The sequence below is a fragment of the Mauremys reevesii genome, linkage group 1, assembly GCF_016161935.1.
Source record: "Mauremys reevesii isolate NIE-2019 linkage group 1, ASM1616193v1, whole genome shotgun sequence".
NCBI lineage: Eukaryota > Metazoa > Chordata > Testudines > Geoemydidae > Mauremys > Mauremys reevesii.
This window is the reverse complement of record NC_052623.1, coordinates 111,330,440-111,348,089: the sequence shown is the minus strand read 5'-3', so window position 1 is coordinate 111,348,089 and position 17,650 is coordinate 111,330,440. Positions and strand designations below refer to the sequence as shown.

At 44.9% G+C, this 17,650-nt stretch overlaps 1 protein-coding gene across 4 annotated transcripts in view; it reads right to left on the bottom strand.

The window, feature by feature from the left end:
- The window catches only part of COL4A2 (collagen type IV alpha 2 chain), a 216,200-nt gene that overhangs the window by 154,212 nt on the left and 44,338 nt on the right, over positions 1–17,650 (bottom strand). The window lies entirely within an intron of this gene.

The window sequence follows — 17,650 nt, the reverse complement described above, 5'->3', positions numbered from 1 at the left end:
TTTGATGCCTCCAGCAAACATCTGTATTACATAAGCACAGCTGCTTGAATTCTTTAGGGGGGGTATTGTATAAGTCATGTACCACAATGCAGTGGACCATTCAATACCTGGTATTAATTGTTATTGTATTATCAAGACCTATCCAGTATATTCTAAGTTTTATTGCATGCAATAATTTAAATTCCCAAAGCAAACACTCAATTGGTTGTGAGGCGCTCATGGCTCTCATACGTTTAAGTTCCTTTTTTGTTAGTTTTAGGGCATACAAATTTTAAATTAATTTGGATTCAAAGTTTTCCCAAAGTTTGATGAAACCTGGTAGCTAAAATGATAAAATGTATCCTAGGAACTGAAATTGTGTCTTCAGCTTCCCAAAAGATTTCATATTTGTTTAAAAAAATAATCTCCCAGATATAATACTCCCCAACTTCATTCACTGAATTCTGCACTGTTTGAGAAGGAGAATATGTTTTATCATTTATACCATACAGGAGTGACTAAGTCATGGCCGTTTTGTAATCACTAACATTTTGCTCAGGTCTGTTCATATTTTAGTTAACTGACCAGCCAGATACAAACTCACAACATTATCTGAGATATGCACTTAGTTTTTAAAATAATCTGTGTTTCTATGTGATTATCCCCCTGTAGATGGAACGTGTACTTCCCTGTTAGCTCATGGGCTTTCATTTCCAGATATATCCCGCCCCCCGAAACTCAAAGTGATTGTATAGCAGCAGTTACATTCATTTTAATGGTTTCAGAAGGGTAGCCGTGTTAGTTGGTATCAGCAAAAACAATGAAGAGGCCTTGTGGCACCTTAGAGACTAACAAATTTATTGGGGCATAAGCTTTCGTGGGCTAGAACCCACTTCATCAGATGCATGGAGTGAAAAATACAGTAGGCAGGTATAAATATACAGCACATGAAAAGATGTGAATAAACACTGACTTATTGAAAACTGAGCTGAATATCTGAAAACTGTGTTAACAATTAAATGACATTTCAGGAGCTTGTGCAATTAAATTGAAGGTAAGAACCAAAGCTGTAGCTTAAAATTCAAGAAGTCTGCTGAAGAAGAATATGAGGTCAGAGGCAGCATTAATCTCTCATATTTTGGTTGTGGTCTAGAACAGTGGTTCTCAGTCAGGGGTCTGAGGCCCACTGAAGGGCCATGAGCAGGTTTCAGGGGGGCTGCCAAGCAGGGCCAGTGTTAGATTTGCTGGGACCCAGGGCAGAAAGCTGAAGCCTCACTGTGTGGGGCTGAAGCCCAGGGCTCCCAGCCCTGCCACCTGGGGCTGAAGCCTGAGCAACTTAGCTTTGTGGGGACCCCTGTAGTGTGGGGGCCTCAGGCAATTGCCCTGCTTGCTACACCCTAATGCTGATCCTGGCGGCACTACCAGGCAATGGAGGGTTTTTAGCATGGGGAGGGGAGGGGCTCGGAAAGAAAAAGGTTGAGAACCCTTGGCCTAAGAAGTTTCTTGCAACTTCTTATCATTAAATATCCAACTATCATCTTAAGGCAACCATATTCTTTTGAAATCCTACAGTGAAGATTAATTACAGAAAGTGCTTTGAGATCTTCAGGTGAAAGGTATACAGCATAAGTGCAGAATGTTTTTATTCGTACAAATATATTCACTCAATAGCCAAGAGAGAGTTCTTTTTACAGTGTCTAAACACAGTCAGACCAAGGTACAGTGAGAATTATAGTTTGTAATCAAGTTAAATCATTTATTGATCAAGTTTTGTATTGTTTAGTCATTACTACTAATCCTTCAGCTCTTCAATCTTTAAACTGATTCTAAGTCACTTTCTTCATCACTAGCCATTAGCTATCATATGCATTACACATTAATGACTTTGGCTTTGCACAGTTATATCATTGGAAGGCTGATTTATTTGAACACTATTCTTCAACTCTACATTGAGCTGAGCTCAGTGTGAGAAAGGACTGCAATATCAGACCTAATGAGTATGCAAAAGCAATGACAGACTGGAGTTATAGACTGGGTGAGTATGTACTTCTTATTAGACACAAAAATAATTTCCCATGGTATGCTGAAGACAGTTTTAAAGCAAGTCATTTAAGGTTATAGTGATCTTTTCCTTATACTATATGCAGAACAAGCAGTGAAATTCTTTTGGAGTGTATTCTGCTCTCCTTAAGTGCAGGTAATTCCTACTAATGTCAATAGGAGTTACACGTGTTCAGAGAGGAGAATGGAGTTATGCTGCAGATGAAGATAGATTTACTATTTATGTACAAATAAGAGAGAATGTGAAACTGCCAGTAATGTCTGTGAACCTTGTGCATAAAACATTGGCATATTTAATATTAATCAAATTTATGTAAAAATGAAAGTATAAAGCTCATGTGTCCCAAAACAAAGAATATTTTGTCCTCTCTGTTCTCACAAACTTTTTGTCCCAAGACAATATTTCTTATGCCAGTACATGTCCAGCCAACAAAAGGCAATTCTCTGCAGAGAATTTAGAGAGACTTTTAGTTTTGACCTGAATCCAGTTTTCTCAAGCAAAAACCATTAAAACAACAATAAACACTCACTACCCATTCAAACTTCTGCATGTTTTAAAGATTTCTTTATTGCTACCATTGAACACAAAATAATCCACTTTAGTCATTGTCATCCCTGGACGCCCATTCAAACTCCTAGCAGTTGGTATTCTGACAGAGAACAAAGCCAAACAGAGAACAAGGCTCCCAGTACATTTCTACTAGTATATCAAAAACAGGAAATATAGGCCATTTCCTTACATGCAGCTTTAAAAATTAAGGCGATTGTAATCAAAATATTGCAACATGGTATCAACAGATTCTGCATGCCCACATTGGCTTTGATACTATTGCAGCATTTCACATTATACCTCTGCAATAACTGTACTCGCTGCTATCATGAAATACTGTAACTTTATTCTTTCTCTCAGCCACGGCATCTATGCCAGGCTAAGATTTACAGAGTGATTTAGAAAGTCTGGGAACTTAATGTAAAGCTAAGGTTTGACTGGTAGTGCTGACAAACCTCATACTTGTGTGGTGTTGCAATGGGTGGCATATTCGGATATCTGATGTGAGATTCTGGCTTGAGTCAGTTCAGGATTCCAAAGACGCCTTTAAAAGCAGAACATTATAGCGTCATCAGTGAGATCCTCTAGTTCATTTACAAACACAGTTTCTGGGGGGTTACACTCAGCTGTAAAATCTCATGTTGATATGAAACATTGTCTATAAAATCCTAACCTGAAGGTGTTTCTTTCTTTTGGTTTCTTTAAAATTAAAAAAAAAGAGCCTGTGCATGTGTTATAGAGAAACAAGACAAATAGGAATGTCAGTGGTTTCAAATGTATTACTCTGTATTACAAGTGTAATCACTCAAAATGGCTTTATTTAAAAAAGAATACACCTTGTATCCTCTGCATGCCAAATTATTCTCCTAGCAAAATTTATAAACAAATCATTCAAAACCAGCCTGGAGAGCGTTACTGGCTGGGTGCCATGGATTAAACCAGCACTGATCTGCTTGTCATCAGGTTAGAGGCTGAGCCCTAACCTTTGCAGGCAGACATGCCGCAGGGACTGTCAAGGTGTGATGGGAATCAGTCACCTGAAGCTCTGGCTGCTTTCAATCCAGCAGCTACTAAGAGTACTGGGCAATACGTCTTCTATGAAGTCAAAGCTTAAGACCTTAATTGGCCTGGATTTCCAGAGGATGGGGAGATGTAAATTGGCAGCATGTGGGTGTGGATGTACTCTGCAAATATTCTGAGAATTACTTGGCTAAGACAGTCTCTTTTTTACCTAAGAAAGCCTGGCCTTTTTTTATTTGATGCATTACTACAATAACTTCAGTGCTTGACAGACATATCAAGGTCCAAATTCTGTATGTTTACAATTCCAATTGAAACTAAGGGGCGCAACATGTGTTTCTCTCATTGAAAAGAAATTGGAACCTACATTTGTACACATTTGGGGAAAGACTTTTCACAAAGAACAGACACAGCCCTGGCCACTAGCTGTATTTATAGAGCAGGTGGTTTTGAAAAACTGTTCTGTGTATTCTCTACCATATATGCAAAATGACAGTGCACCCTTCTGAATATTAAGATTCAATGATATGTTCAATCTCATGTAGATCTGCTTATTAGTTTTCCTAATGTAGGCCAATGTGAAAATATTCTCTTTGATCCAGAGCTATGTTCATCAGGGTGTGGGAAAAAAAACAAAAAACACACTCCCTCTCCAGCACAGCCATGACAGCAAAAGCCCTGTGCAGACACAACTATGCCAACAGAAGAGTGCTTTTGTTGGTAAAGCTGATGTCATTCAGGGAGATGGTGTTACTATGTTGGCATGCTGCATCTGCCCTGGGGGCTAAGCCGGGATGGCTATGCAGACATAGGCTTTGTAGTGTAGACCTGGCCTGAGAATGTAGCTCTAAATGAGTGAGCAGTTTGGTTAGGTGCTGATTCTGGCTCCCGCTGTGTAGATGTGCAATGTGGGAGAGAGCGTACAAGGAGCAGATAGACCCCACTGTTTGTACTCCTTGGGTGAAAGGGGAGCCATAATGTTACTTGTGGGTCTAACAAGCCCAAAAGGGGCTGACAAGGTGGAGGCATAGCCAGCCAAATGCCTGCCCGCCCAGCTTTCAGCACACACTGTGAGACTAGCAATGTAGATTAAACGTGCTGCATCTCCAAAAAAGAAGTTGTAAGAGTCTCTCTCTAAACAGAGTCTGATGGACAGATGACTGGCAACTGCTATTAGGGAGGGGCGCTTTCACAGAGCATTTAGTAGCCTATGAAAGCCACAAGAGAGCTCATAATATTCATTGTTTGGAGGCTGTATGGTTTACTTTCATTTAAAAGTTAGATTTGGCAATTATGCCACAATAATCTCTCAATATTTGGAAAATTATTTACTTTTGCCACCTCAATTTATAAAGCATTCTTGTCGCAGACTTTAGGCAGAGTTTAGTAACAAATGTACATGGCAGTCTTCTTTATAAGAGAAGCGTGATTTCCATTTATATTTTCATAAGGATTTTTACTTTGCATGGCTTTCATCCTAAATACATATTTATAAAACATACCAGACAGAATCCAGAAGGCGCTGTTGTGACACATTCGGCTTAGTAAGACCTTTAAAAATGTCAACCACGCAATAAATTTTAAAAGCTGCCTAGTTAATCAGTATAGATACTTGAGCAACTCTACAGGGGATCTCACCCATAGACAACAGAAGGTTGTATGCAGGTAGCATACTCCATAGCATTCTTCCCCCTTCTGTATCCCTGAAGAAGCCACTATGTGGACACTCCAGAGTTATGAGATGCTGTGTTCTGCTGAATTGTCCCTTACAGGGAGATGATTACATATTAACTTAAAATGGGTGCTAGAACATAAACAGGAAAATACCAATGTGTGAAAATAAGATGTAAACCAATGTAAAAAGCCAATTAACACAGTAACAGTTTAAAACTTCCAATTTATCTTTGTTATTTAAGCTACTTATTTCTGAAGGATATGTGATACGATGGGAGACAGAGCCCCAGGGAGCAGTCCTCGGGCTCTGCATAAGTGTACCAGCTCTCTGAAGACACCTTAAGATAAAGAGGACTTTCTAAGAATGCTGGGGTATCCAAGAATAACATCCCTAGTAACTTCTGTATTTGGGGAGGGGTCTGGTCAACAGAACAATCTGGAGCTGATTCTGCTGCCTTAAGGACACATTTTTGATTTACACCCGTCTTGCAAAAGGACATGGTTTACCAGAGGGCCTGATTTGGCCCATAAGGCCTGGTTCTCTACTAACTTGCAACATGCTGACTTCCCCTCTTTCTCGTGGGTGCCTGATGCCCCCCTATGCCTCCGGCCCCATGCCCACTCCACCCCTTCAATGAGGCCCTGCCTTACCCCACCTCTTTCCACCCCTTCCCTGCCCCCATTCCAACCCCTTCCCCAAAGTCCCCAGCCCAACTCCACCCCCTCCCTGCCAATATTCCAACTCCTTCCCCAAATCCCCGCCTCCTCCCCTGAGCGCACCACGTTCCCGTTCCTCTCCCCCCTCCTGGAGTGTGCTAACTCTGCCAAAAAGCTGTTTGGCAGCAGCTGGGCAGGAAACGCTGGGAGGTAGTCGGAGGAGCGGGGACGCGGCGCACCAGGGAGAAGGAGGTGGGGTGAGGGGAGCTTGGCTGCCGGTGGGTGCAGCGCACCCACTAATTTTTCCCCATGGGTGCTCCAGCCCCGGAGCACGCACAGAATCAGCGCCTATGCCGGAGTTGGCAACCTCTGGCACGTGGCTCGCCAGGGTAAGCACCCTGGTGGGCCAGGCCGGTTTGTTTACCTGCCGCGTTGGCAGGTTCAGTGGACCGCGGCTCCCACTTGCCGTGGTTCGCCATCCCAGGCCAATGGGGGTGGCGGGAAGCGGCGCAGGTGAGGGATGTGCTGCCCATGGCTTCCCGCGACCCACATTGGCCTGGGACAGTGAACTGTGGCCAGTGGGAGCTGCGATTGGCCAAACCTGCTGACGCCACAGGTAAACAAACTGGCCCGGCCTGCCAGGGTGTTTACCCTGGCGAGCCGTGTGCCAGAGGTTGCCGACCCCTGGCCTATGACATGTGTACCTATGGTGCAAAGTGTGGGTAAAATGCTACCATTCTGATTTGGTAGCATTTTGCACTCACATTGCACAGGTGTAAGTGACTATGCAAGGTGTAAGGCAGTGGAGAATGCCCATGGTATGTACAGTAACACTACACTATGATCTGGAGCCAATTTTTCCCCACAATGGAATGAGTTAGAGACTGTCAGCCCAGCCTTTAATCTGAATTTGGCTTTTGTCCAATGTTTTATATTATAGGCATATATTCCCCCTGCCTCTGCTTACAGACAGCAGTTTGTTTACATACTGGTAGCACAGAATAAATGCTGTACAGCACTCCACTCACGAAAGTATTAATTCCTATATTTAACTACTCTGTTTCCAAAGCCTTTTTTCCATTAACTCTGGAAAGACATCCAAGCAATGATATCATTTGCTTCAAACAATAGAAACATAGGAAGTCTGGATCTTATTCCATGTATGGGGAAGTGTTTTTGAGGCATGTCTATTTATAAACCAATCCTGTATTTGACCTGTCTAGTTTACTCACCTACAAAACTTGGCAAATAGAGGGAGCTCTCAGTTAACCGTGTTAGTTCAGAACACATTACTATAAGTGGTGGTAAACCTTGAAAGGTTTAGGGGTTCAACTCTGGTTCAGATACACATCCAAAATTTTTGAAGCTCATTTGAACCTATCAGATTTCCAAAACCCGCCTGTGCAAACAAGGCTGTTGCTATTGAACAAGAAGCAGTGCAATTACACTGGTGCTAGTGATGATGAAAGCATTAAATGTAAGCCTGTCGCTGCTTTTGCTACTCTATTATCTATACCTGCTCAGAGATGCACTGGTGCTAGTGCAGTAGTGTGAGGCTTTTCCAGGGGAGAAAACCCAGTGGGAATTTCTCCTGGCTGCTCCTTTTCCCCACCTACCTTCAACATGTGATTGTGTATGTGGGGTAAGTGTATTTTCTCACTTTCCTCTGAGATAACATTTGCTGGCTGCTCTCCATATTGCAACAATAATGAACTTTAAACTCAGTTCTACCCTGAAAAATTACTATGCAAAAATGCAACCCCTGCAACCTAAAAGGTAAGGGTCTTTGCCTAGCTTTGTGGGGAAAATAGAGTAGTGGCTCCTTTAAGGGTCCCTGCTGCTCAACAGTCGGAAGAGAAGTGGCCAGGAGGATGGGGAGGCATCACTTAACTGGTGGGTGGGCCAGTGGGGATCTGGTAAGCCACTGGCCTGAGGGAGGGTATATAATCTAGGTCCCTCTATGCCCAGTTTAGCTGCTTTTTAAAGATAAGGAATCACAGGGGAAAAGTAGGATGGGCAGGAAATTTGCAAGCAGGAAAAAAGTCTAAATTTGATGACTCAAGCCTTCACTGTAAATTGTTCAGCCAGGTGTAACACCCACTGTTTCCTTTCTGTTGAGAGTAGAAAGAGACCTTGAGAGTTGTGGCTCCTACTGACCCAACTCACTTTTCAATTCAGATGTCCAGTCTTGTTTCCTTATTGAACCCCTTAATTCCTGCTCTGATTGTACCAGATTAAACTGTGTTAAAAGCAGGTTGTTATTTGCTGTTGGATATCAGGAGTATAGCCCATGACCTGGGTTCTCTAAGCCCAGGTGGCCAGCTGGATTTGGTTGTCTGTTTGAACATGGTGAAAGCTGTTGACAATGTAATTTCAGTGTACTGAGATGATATGACCTAGGGCAAAATATTCTGAAGCGGGTCCAAGAGCTCTATAACTCCTCACGAATAACTGTTGTTTACATATTTTTTCTTTGATAAAGGGCATATGGTAAAAGTGCTCCCTAGAGACAGGGTTCCTGTTTGGCTGGGCAGTAAACGATTTAGGTGAAGCAGTCTTGTCTACAGATCGCTGCATATAAATGTTTACATGCTGTTCAGACTGGCCAGATGCACCTTTGATTCATTAGCTGAAAGACGTCATCAGAGTTCAAAATTAATTTACTAAATCAGAAGCCGTGGCATCAGGATGTCACATGGATTCCATAAACTCACGATCCATGTAATTTGGCCATGGTGGACATAAATTACTTTGGAGTTAAGATCCTAGGATGAAATCATGACCCCACTGAAATCAAGGGAGGTTTTACCATTTATTGAATGGGGTCAACTTTTTACCCCCAATGGCATTTCTGATTTACATGCAAGTAACATCCCACCCACGTTTCATAAAATAAAGACCTGTCAAGGTTGAAACATCTCTTTCTCATAGGTAGAATTACTGATAACCTAATACAAATAGTAGTCTCCCCCTGCCCCACCTGTATTTTTTATCTCTTCCAGATGTATGACTTGTTTTCACTAAAGGAAAAGAAGGGAGTTGGAAAAGCTCTTCATGTTGTTCATTTAGCAGAAGAGAGATGTCTCAGAATGCAGAAAAAATATCTGAAGTACTTTGCGGCAGGTGGAGCCTTGGCATTCCTGGTTACTATAAAACTACACAATGTCGTTTGCCAGTTAAGATCGCTGAAGGAATGGCTGGGAGAGGCAGATTGTTTTACACCAGCCTGTACTGAAAATGTAGTTTTCCTTTTTCAATTTTTTCTTCTTCAGCTGACAATTTCTAACCTCATTTTCTTTTGGGTTTCTTCTGTACAGTTATGTATTGTCAATACTAAAGTCTGTGGCTTCAGTGAAAATTGGAAAGCATTGGGAGAGGGTAAAATAGAATCTATTTAACATCAAAATTAATAAAACAGTTTATGCTTGTAGCGAGGCAGTTACCCCGCTGGGGCGGAAAGCTGGGCTGATTGGGGAAGCAACCACAGCTGGGGCCAGGCCCAATCAGGCCACAGCTGGCCCTATGACCTAGGAGCTGTGTCAGTCCCTCTCCAGCCTGGGAGGGAGAAGGACCTAGCTGCCTAGGAATAGTGTACCTGACACAGAGCAGAGCAGTGCTGGGGAAGGGTAAGAAGAGCTGGGGAGCTCCAGCCGGGCAACTCCCCAGGCTGAGGCCTTGTGCAAGGCCTAAAGAGGTACTGGGGCTGCAAAGGTGTAGCCTGAGGATAGGTGGAGGCAGCTGGTCCAACCCCTTTGCCGATGATGAGTGGCCACTACAGACTGCAGTTTGCCCCAGTGAGAGGGGGCTATATGATGACTGGCAGTAGCCACTGAGGCAAGGTGGGGGTTCCCCTGGGTGGGGGGAGACCCAGACTGTGGGGGTACTGCTGAGGCAGAACCGCAAGGTAAAGGGCACTGGGGTCTGGGAGGGACACGGGGGCCTGAGGCAGGTGAGACACTGGCCAGCAGAGGGGTCTCTGAGGCTGGAAAAGAGCTAACTCTCAGATGACGAACAGGAGGTGCCGCATTGGTGAGTCAGCGATCTGCTACAATGCTGTACAGGCTGTAGTATTCATTTTTAATATTAAACTCAGCTGAACTTTAAAAAAAAATTAGTCTGAAGCAGCTTCAGACCATCTAATTTACTGCACTGGAGGGCCATTGAAACCTCAGGCCCTTGCTACAAAATTTAGGTCCAGATTGCCACAGAGCACATGGAGCCTTGATTTTCCAAAAAGACAGTATAAATTTAACTTATCCAGAATAGCTCATCACCCCACATGCAATTGTAAACCCCAAGGAGATTACCTGGATTCCTGGGGCTCTGCTGGCAGCTCAGGGAGAGGCACACTGTGCCTGGTAGGGAGGGGTAGCCAAGGTAGACTCCCAATAGGGAGTGAGATGCCCTTCCCAGGGAGCTCAGGAAAGGGGAGAAGCCATTTTTTGAGTCAGCCTGGAGCCAGCCAGCGAGGGCAAGGGTGGGAGTGGCTGTGTGGGGAGCTGGTGAGTCCCAGGCCTGCATGCAGGGTCCCCCCTGAGAACTGGCCTCTAGGGATCTGAAAGCCAGATCCCTCAGCTGGGCTTTTCCTTCTCCACTGATGACTCCCAGTTTGTAGAATTTTGCTGGGAAACTTCCCCAGCCAGGCTGAGTTAGTTCTCCAGCTCCCTAGGTGAGACCAGTCACCACATGGTCAGCTCTGCTAGTCCAGGGCTGCTGCCTGCTCTGTGTGTGTGTGGATGCTGGGCTAGGAGACTACAGTTTGGATTTTAGTACAGTTGTGTAATCTGCACCTTGAGTCCTGCACCCCTTTGTGGTGAGGGAAAATCCTGGGACCAGAAGCAGCCTGACTCCTGCCTGAGGAGGATCCCTGCAAGCAGAGATCAGCCCCTCAGCAGTGACTGAGGAGTCAAGAGTCATCTCTGAACCTGAGGATCATTCATGGAGTTTGTGAGTGCACCATCTTTTAGTTAGTCAGGGAACTTGTTTTGGGGACTCCCTGAACTGTGTCCTCAAGCCAGGGAGTGAGGGTTTGGGGATTTTATAACCTGCTGTGTATTAAACCTGTGGAGGGACTTACCACCTCCTCCCACTTGTGAGTCCTTTGGGCTGTACTGAACCCAGTCAGCCACACGGCTAAACCACTGCAGAGAAGTTATCATGGGCATAGGTCATCAAGGGCCCAACAAAGTAAGTGTACTAACGGCACACTGATCTTACATTGGCTACATCAGGTCCTGTGACTGGGGAAAGTCACGGGTATTATGACCGGTGTGGGCACCGGTGACTCTAAGAATAGTGTTTTACCCTGTTATGTTATTTGCCTCCTGTTTAATATAATTACTGTGTTGAATATATATATGGTTCCATGTCTAGTTGGCAGCCGGTATCAAGTGGAGTGCCCCAAGGGTCGGTGCTGGGGCCGGTTTTGGTCAATATCTTCATTAACGATCTGGAGGATGGTGTGGACTGCACCCTTAGCAAGTTTGCAGATGACACTAAACTGGGAGGAGTGGTTGATACGCTGGAGGGTAGGGATAGGATACAGAGGAACCTAGACAAATTAGAGGATTGGGCCAAAAGAAATATGATGAGGTTCAACAAGGACAAGTGCAGAGTCCTGCACTTAGGACGGAAGAATCCCATGCACTGCTACAGACTAGGGACCGAATGGCTGGGCAGCAGTTCTGCAGAAAAGGACCTAGGGGTTACGGTGGACGAAAAGCTGAATATGAGTCAACAGTGTGCTCTTGTTGCCAAGAAGGCTAATGGCATTTTGGGCTATATAAGTAGGGGCATTTCCAGCAGATCGAGGGACGTGATCATTCCCCTCTATTCAGCACTGGTGAGGCCTCATTTGGAGTACTGTGTCCAGTTTTGGGCCCCACACTACAAGAAGGATGTGGAAAAATTGGAAAGAGTCCAGCAGAGAGCAACAAAAATGATTAGGGGGCTGGAGCACATGACTTATGAGGAGAGGCTGAGGGAACTGGGATTGTTTAGCCTGCAGAAGAGAAGAATGAGGGGGGATTTGATAGCTGCTTTCAACTACCTGAAAGGGGGTTCCAAAGAGGATGGATCTAGACTGTTCTCAGTGGTAGAAGATGACAGAACAAGGAGTAATGGTCTCAAGTTGCAGAGGGGGAGGTTTAGGTTGGCATTAGGAAAAACTTTTTCACTAGTAGGGTGGTGAAGAACTGGAATGGGTTACCTAGGGAGGTGGTGGAATCTCCTTCCTTAGAGGTTTTTAAGGTCAGGCTTGACAAAGCCCTGGCTGGGATGATTTAGTTGGGTTTGGTCCTGCTTTGAGCAGGGGGTTGGACTAGATGACCTCCTGAGGTCCCTTCCAACCCTGAGATTCTATGATTCTATGAATATATTGTATGTATTTCTGTTATTTCTTGGGAGTCTCCAACTATCTGGCATGTAAGTGGGGGTTACCCTGTGTTTAGAATTTTCCTCCCAAGCTGCCCTGGTGACCTGCCAGGAAGGGATGAAGGGGAGTGGAGGCACCGCCAAATAAATTCATAGGGCAAAAAAAAAAAAAAAAGAAGATACACCCTGCTGAGTGGGCGGTGGGATCCAGAAGAACCCAGACCTGTCCATCAAAACCTATCAGCAGTTAGGCATTAAAGAAGGTAACTGGGTGGAGAGGGGGCGCTACACAGTATTTACTTGTCACTCAGCTTCTGTTTTTACTTAGTTCTGCAGCTCAGTTACTTTCTAAAACATTGTAGAATTTAGGACAACTAACTTTCTCAGAGACACACAGTGCCAGTGACTCAGTTTCAGACCCCAAACCTTCCTGCCTCTCCATCCTTTGCTCTAACCAACAGACAACAATTCACAAACATTGTCTGCATTCTGTAATAGGGCTTGCGGTTCAGCCTGCACACCAAAAATGCTCTTATCACAGTACAAACAATGAACATGCTGAGATTATAAACATCCAAATACTGAACTTCCTTTAAATGAATTAAGTGATGTCATTTGGCCCTTCTTTCACATCCTTTTTTCATTATACTTCTGTCCTTGCAAACATAGCCTGCTCGTTAGCCTAACAAAAATCAGGAAATGTTCATGCCTTGGAAGTAAAGAAAACAATATGAACCAGAATAAATTAATGAATAGACCTATATTTCTCAGCATATACTATAGATGCATTTAAAACTGTCATACAGTGGGCCACTCACTGTTTGACAAGTTTCAAATCTTTAGAAAACATTTCGGTGGTGATGAGCCTCATCTTATACCTCTTAGAGGGGCATGTTTCTGTATGAGCTATATACCTAATGTGTTTTTATATCTTCATTTAAGAGGGGAGAATAGTCATGTAAGAAAAGGACAGGGAGTCAGCTGATTAGATTTCTGTTCCTGGCTCTGTCAGAGAACTTCCTATGTGACCTTCTACAAGTTACATAGGCCAAAACTCTCAAGCTAGGGAGCCTAAAGTTCATAAAAGGAGCTCACTGATACTTTGACAGTGATGGTGGTGAAATACCTCAGACTGTTATACTGGAAGATTTCAACATTCATGCTGACAAGGAAACAGATGCCAAAACCCCCAAACTCATCTCATTGTCTCTCTTGCACTTTCACAGGTCATCTCTGGTTCAGCTCAGACAGTCGTAACACTTTGGACCTAGTCTTTGAATTGGAGAGGTCAATATCAAACAGCCACTGACTTGTACAGACCATCTCCTCATTACAGCAATGATCAGAGCTCTCCCAGCTCCCAGGATATAAGAAAGACCCATAATCTTGATAAGACCATGAAGACGTGGACACCCATCAAGTTCCAAAGCCTGCTAGAGGACAGCAGCACTCCAAACGCAGGAAAAGAAGTTGAGGATTTGGTGAATCATTATTGTACAGCAACCTCAATCATCAACACACTGGCTCCCAAATGGTTCCCCTTTGTCCCCATCACCTACACAGATCTGTTTTCCGACACCTTATGCCAGATGAAGAGAGGGGGTTGGAAACTTAAGCACCAGTAGGGGAAGATAAAGTGTGAAATAGATAGGCTGAAGCAAAGAATTCCTCAGCCTATGGTGAGGCTGTATTACAGGCCAAAAGAACCTTCCTATCAGCCTCCACTGAAGATGCCAAATCGTGCTCCAAAGAGCCATCCAGGGAGGTAATCCACTTCACCAATCTTGAGTGCCTACAGCAGAACCCACTGACAAATACTGTGGGGAATCATCATCCTACTTCACTGAAAAGATCACACACATTCAGGAAGGCTTCTCAGACAGCATGGATTCACTCCACCTACACCCGACAGCCATTCACATTAGTCCAGTACATTCATTCATCAAGAAGCAATGAACATCCTAAAGGAGTCTTGACCGAGGCTTATGGATCTAACCTATGCCCTTTCTGGCTGGTGTAAGGAGTCATGAGCAAATAGTGCCATCATTACCGAAACAGCCAATGCCTCATTCAGGGAAGGAATCTTCCCTTCCTCCTACAAAACACACAATCATGAATCTAACATGAAAGAAACCCATCCTGGATAAACCTATGTCACAGGGAGCGCTGCACATCCATTGTGGGGATAGGTGCCCCTGCTTGCCCAATGTGGGATTGATACAACCCATCACACAGTTGTTGTGACTCTCAGTCAGAGATGCGGGGTAGAGCAAACAAATAGTTTATACCTTTTCAGCCTCATAGCTGGTATATAATGACAAACAGGAATTTTGGTTCCTGGGGCAGAGAAAATGAGCACTCCAGAGCCCCTGGGCCTCCTGGTTGGGGCAAACAATCACAAACAGGGCTTCGGCCCCCTGGCTGGGGCAGAGCAAATGAACAGTCTATGGCTGGGTCTCTGGCAGTAATGCCCAACAGTCAGCACAGGGAGGAGGGAACCCAGACTCACCTACTCCACTGTGTTCCGACCTAGGGTCCTGTGAAGCTAGCAAGCTCTCTGTTCAGGTCTCAAGTACTGGCTCCCAATACATTCCCTGGGACACTTCCTACCCTTAAGTCCATTGATGACCCATCCTCCACAGGCGGTAGATTGGCGTGCCCATCAGTCTCCACTACTGGGGTGCTCTCCGCAGTGTAGTGTGGGATACCCAACTCAGCAGTCTGGAGGACTGAGTGTTCTTCAGTGGGACCCAGCAGCACACAGCCGTCCTCCTCAGACACCCCCGACTGAGCTGGCCATCTTCCTTTTATCTGCTCCTTCCACATGGAGCATGGCAACAGAGGCAAGGGGGCATGGTTTTTTGGTTCCAAAGTGACTGGTTAACCCCCGCTTGCTCAGTGCGGTGTTGTCACATGCCCTCTCCTTCAAGTTAGGGTCTGGTGGTGATCCTCCCCCTTCTTCTTCCCCTCCCACTCAGGGGAAGGTGTCGGCGTTCTTGTGAGCCCTACCCAGACGGTGAGGTACTTTGAACTCATAGGGCTGGAGCAAAAGGCACTGCCTCATAATCTGGGCATTGGTGTCTTTCATTTGAGTGAATCCCCCAAAGGGATGCATGGTCTGTGATGAACTGGAAGCAGTTCCCCAGCAGATAGTAATGTAGTACCTCAACTGTCCATTTCACTACCCAGGCCTTATTTTTCCTATTGGGGAATATCTAGTTTCACAGGGGAATAACTTTCTACTTAGGTAAAGTATAGGATATTCCTCCCAATCCAGCTCCTGGGATAACACCTCTCTAAGGACTACCTCAGAGGTGTCACTCTGGTGTATAAATTGTTCAAAGAAGTCTGGGTGGAACAAGACTAGTTCTTGACTCATCTGATCCTTCAGGGTCTGGAAGGCATGCTCTCATTCTTTAGACCACTGTATTTTCCAGGGCTAGGAGCTTTTTGTCAGATCTGTAAGGGGCACTGCTAGAGTGACAAACTCAGGCACAAAGCACCTATAGTAACCGGCCAGCCGGAAGAACTGCCTCACTTGCCTCTTGGTTGTGGGGGTTGGGCAATCTCTCAGGGCTTAGATCTTATCCACTGACAGTACCACTGACCCTGTCCCACTGCCTATCCCAGGTACATCACCTCAGAAATATGCAGATGATACAGAGCTCTACCTATCCTTCAACACATATACCCACACCACTACTGCCAAAATGGGATAGTACTTGGATGAGATCAGCTCATGGATGAAGAACAGCTGGCTGAAACTGAACCTGAACAAAAACATGGGATGCTAGGGAGCAGAGGGAACAGTCTAAAGAGTTTGCAGCCATGGTGTAGTCTCCTTTGGCTGAAGGTTCACATCCTCACTTGGTCAATTCAGTCTGTAGTTTCAGAGTACTCTTGGATCCCCTGCAGACCCAAAGCTCTCACATAGCATCATCTTCGAGAAGAGCTTTCTATTATCTCTGGCTGGCTAGGATACTCCAATTCATCCTGGTGAATAATGACCAGACCTTGGTTACAGATGCCTTTACCACCTCCTCTCTGGACAGCAATGTGATTTACTTATGCATGAAGCCACCCGTCCTTATGAAGCTGCATCTAGTAAAGAGCACTGCAATATCTCCCCTCAGGAACACAAGTTACCAAGAGCACATCAGACCTATCCTCTGCTTTCTACGTGACTTCCCATAGAATATTGAGTCATGTTCAAGGTCTTGGTACTTACCTTCAAAGCATTCAGGGTATGTCTATACAGCCCTCAGCAGCTAGCCTCCCAGCCTAGGCTGACAGACATGGGTCAGTGGGGCTCATGCTAGTTGCTCTCAAAGTAGCTGTGTAGACATCAATTTGAAGTTGCAGCTTGGGCTTGGAAGCTTATGGTTTAGAGCCCATGCTCCAGCCTAAGTCACAACTTCAAATCAATGTCTACACAGTTATCTTTAGAGCGCTAGCATAAGCCCCACTGACCCAAGTCTGTCAAACTGGCTAGGAGGCTCGCTGCCTGGGCTATGTCAATATATTCTCAATGGCCTGGGCCTAGCTTATTTATAAGACCACATTAACCTCTGGGATGAAGACCATGGTCAACAACTCTTCTCCTTAGGGACAGTGAATATTCTACCATATAGGTAAAGCTATTGTGATAAACTCAGGACAGACAGTTGCAAGAGGGGGGGAGGAGTCAGTCCCAGAGGGTTAAAAGGCCCTCCTCCTTATCAACTGAGAGGCAACTACAGGTCAACCAGGTTCAGCTGAGAAAGGGTTACCAAGGTAGCAAATTAGAATCAGCTGAGGGGAGCTACCTGAGGGTAATTAGGACCAGCTGATTCTAACTTGGAGCTGCCTGAGACCTTTTTAAACCCCTTCCTGGGAGGAAGGAAGGGGGGAAAAGCAGAGAGAGAAGGAGCCTGGCTGCCAGGAGTGGTGAAGCAGCAAGCCTCCCCAGGAGGAGCGGCAGGACGCTCTCCTACAAGGCAGGGTAAAAATACTTTAACTAAGACTGATGGGAAGACAGGGGACAGACTTCCCCTGAGTTCTAAGGGGGACTGCATTACCCAAGCCGGTCTCACCAGCGCTAAAAACAGCAGAGGCTGGGGAGACTGAGACGGGACTTTGCCACACTATGCTGAGGTCCAGAACTAGACTGTAAAATGAATGCTCAAAGAAGCTAAGGACCTTCTACTCTAAATGCAAACATAGAGCAGAATATATATTTACAAAGAAACAAAACCCCAAAACAAAACTCTATGAATACAGAACACTACACTGTGTGCACAGCTCTCTCTGTGGAGAAAGGATAAAAGAGAAAATGAATCACATGTGACAGATGTTAAC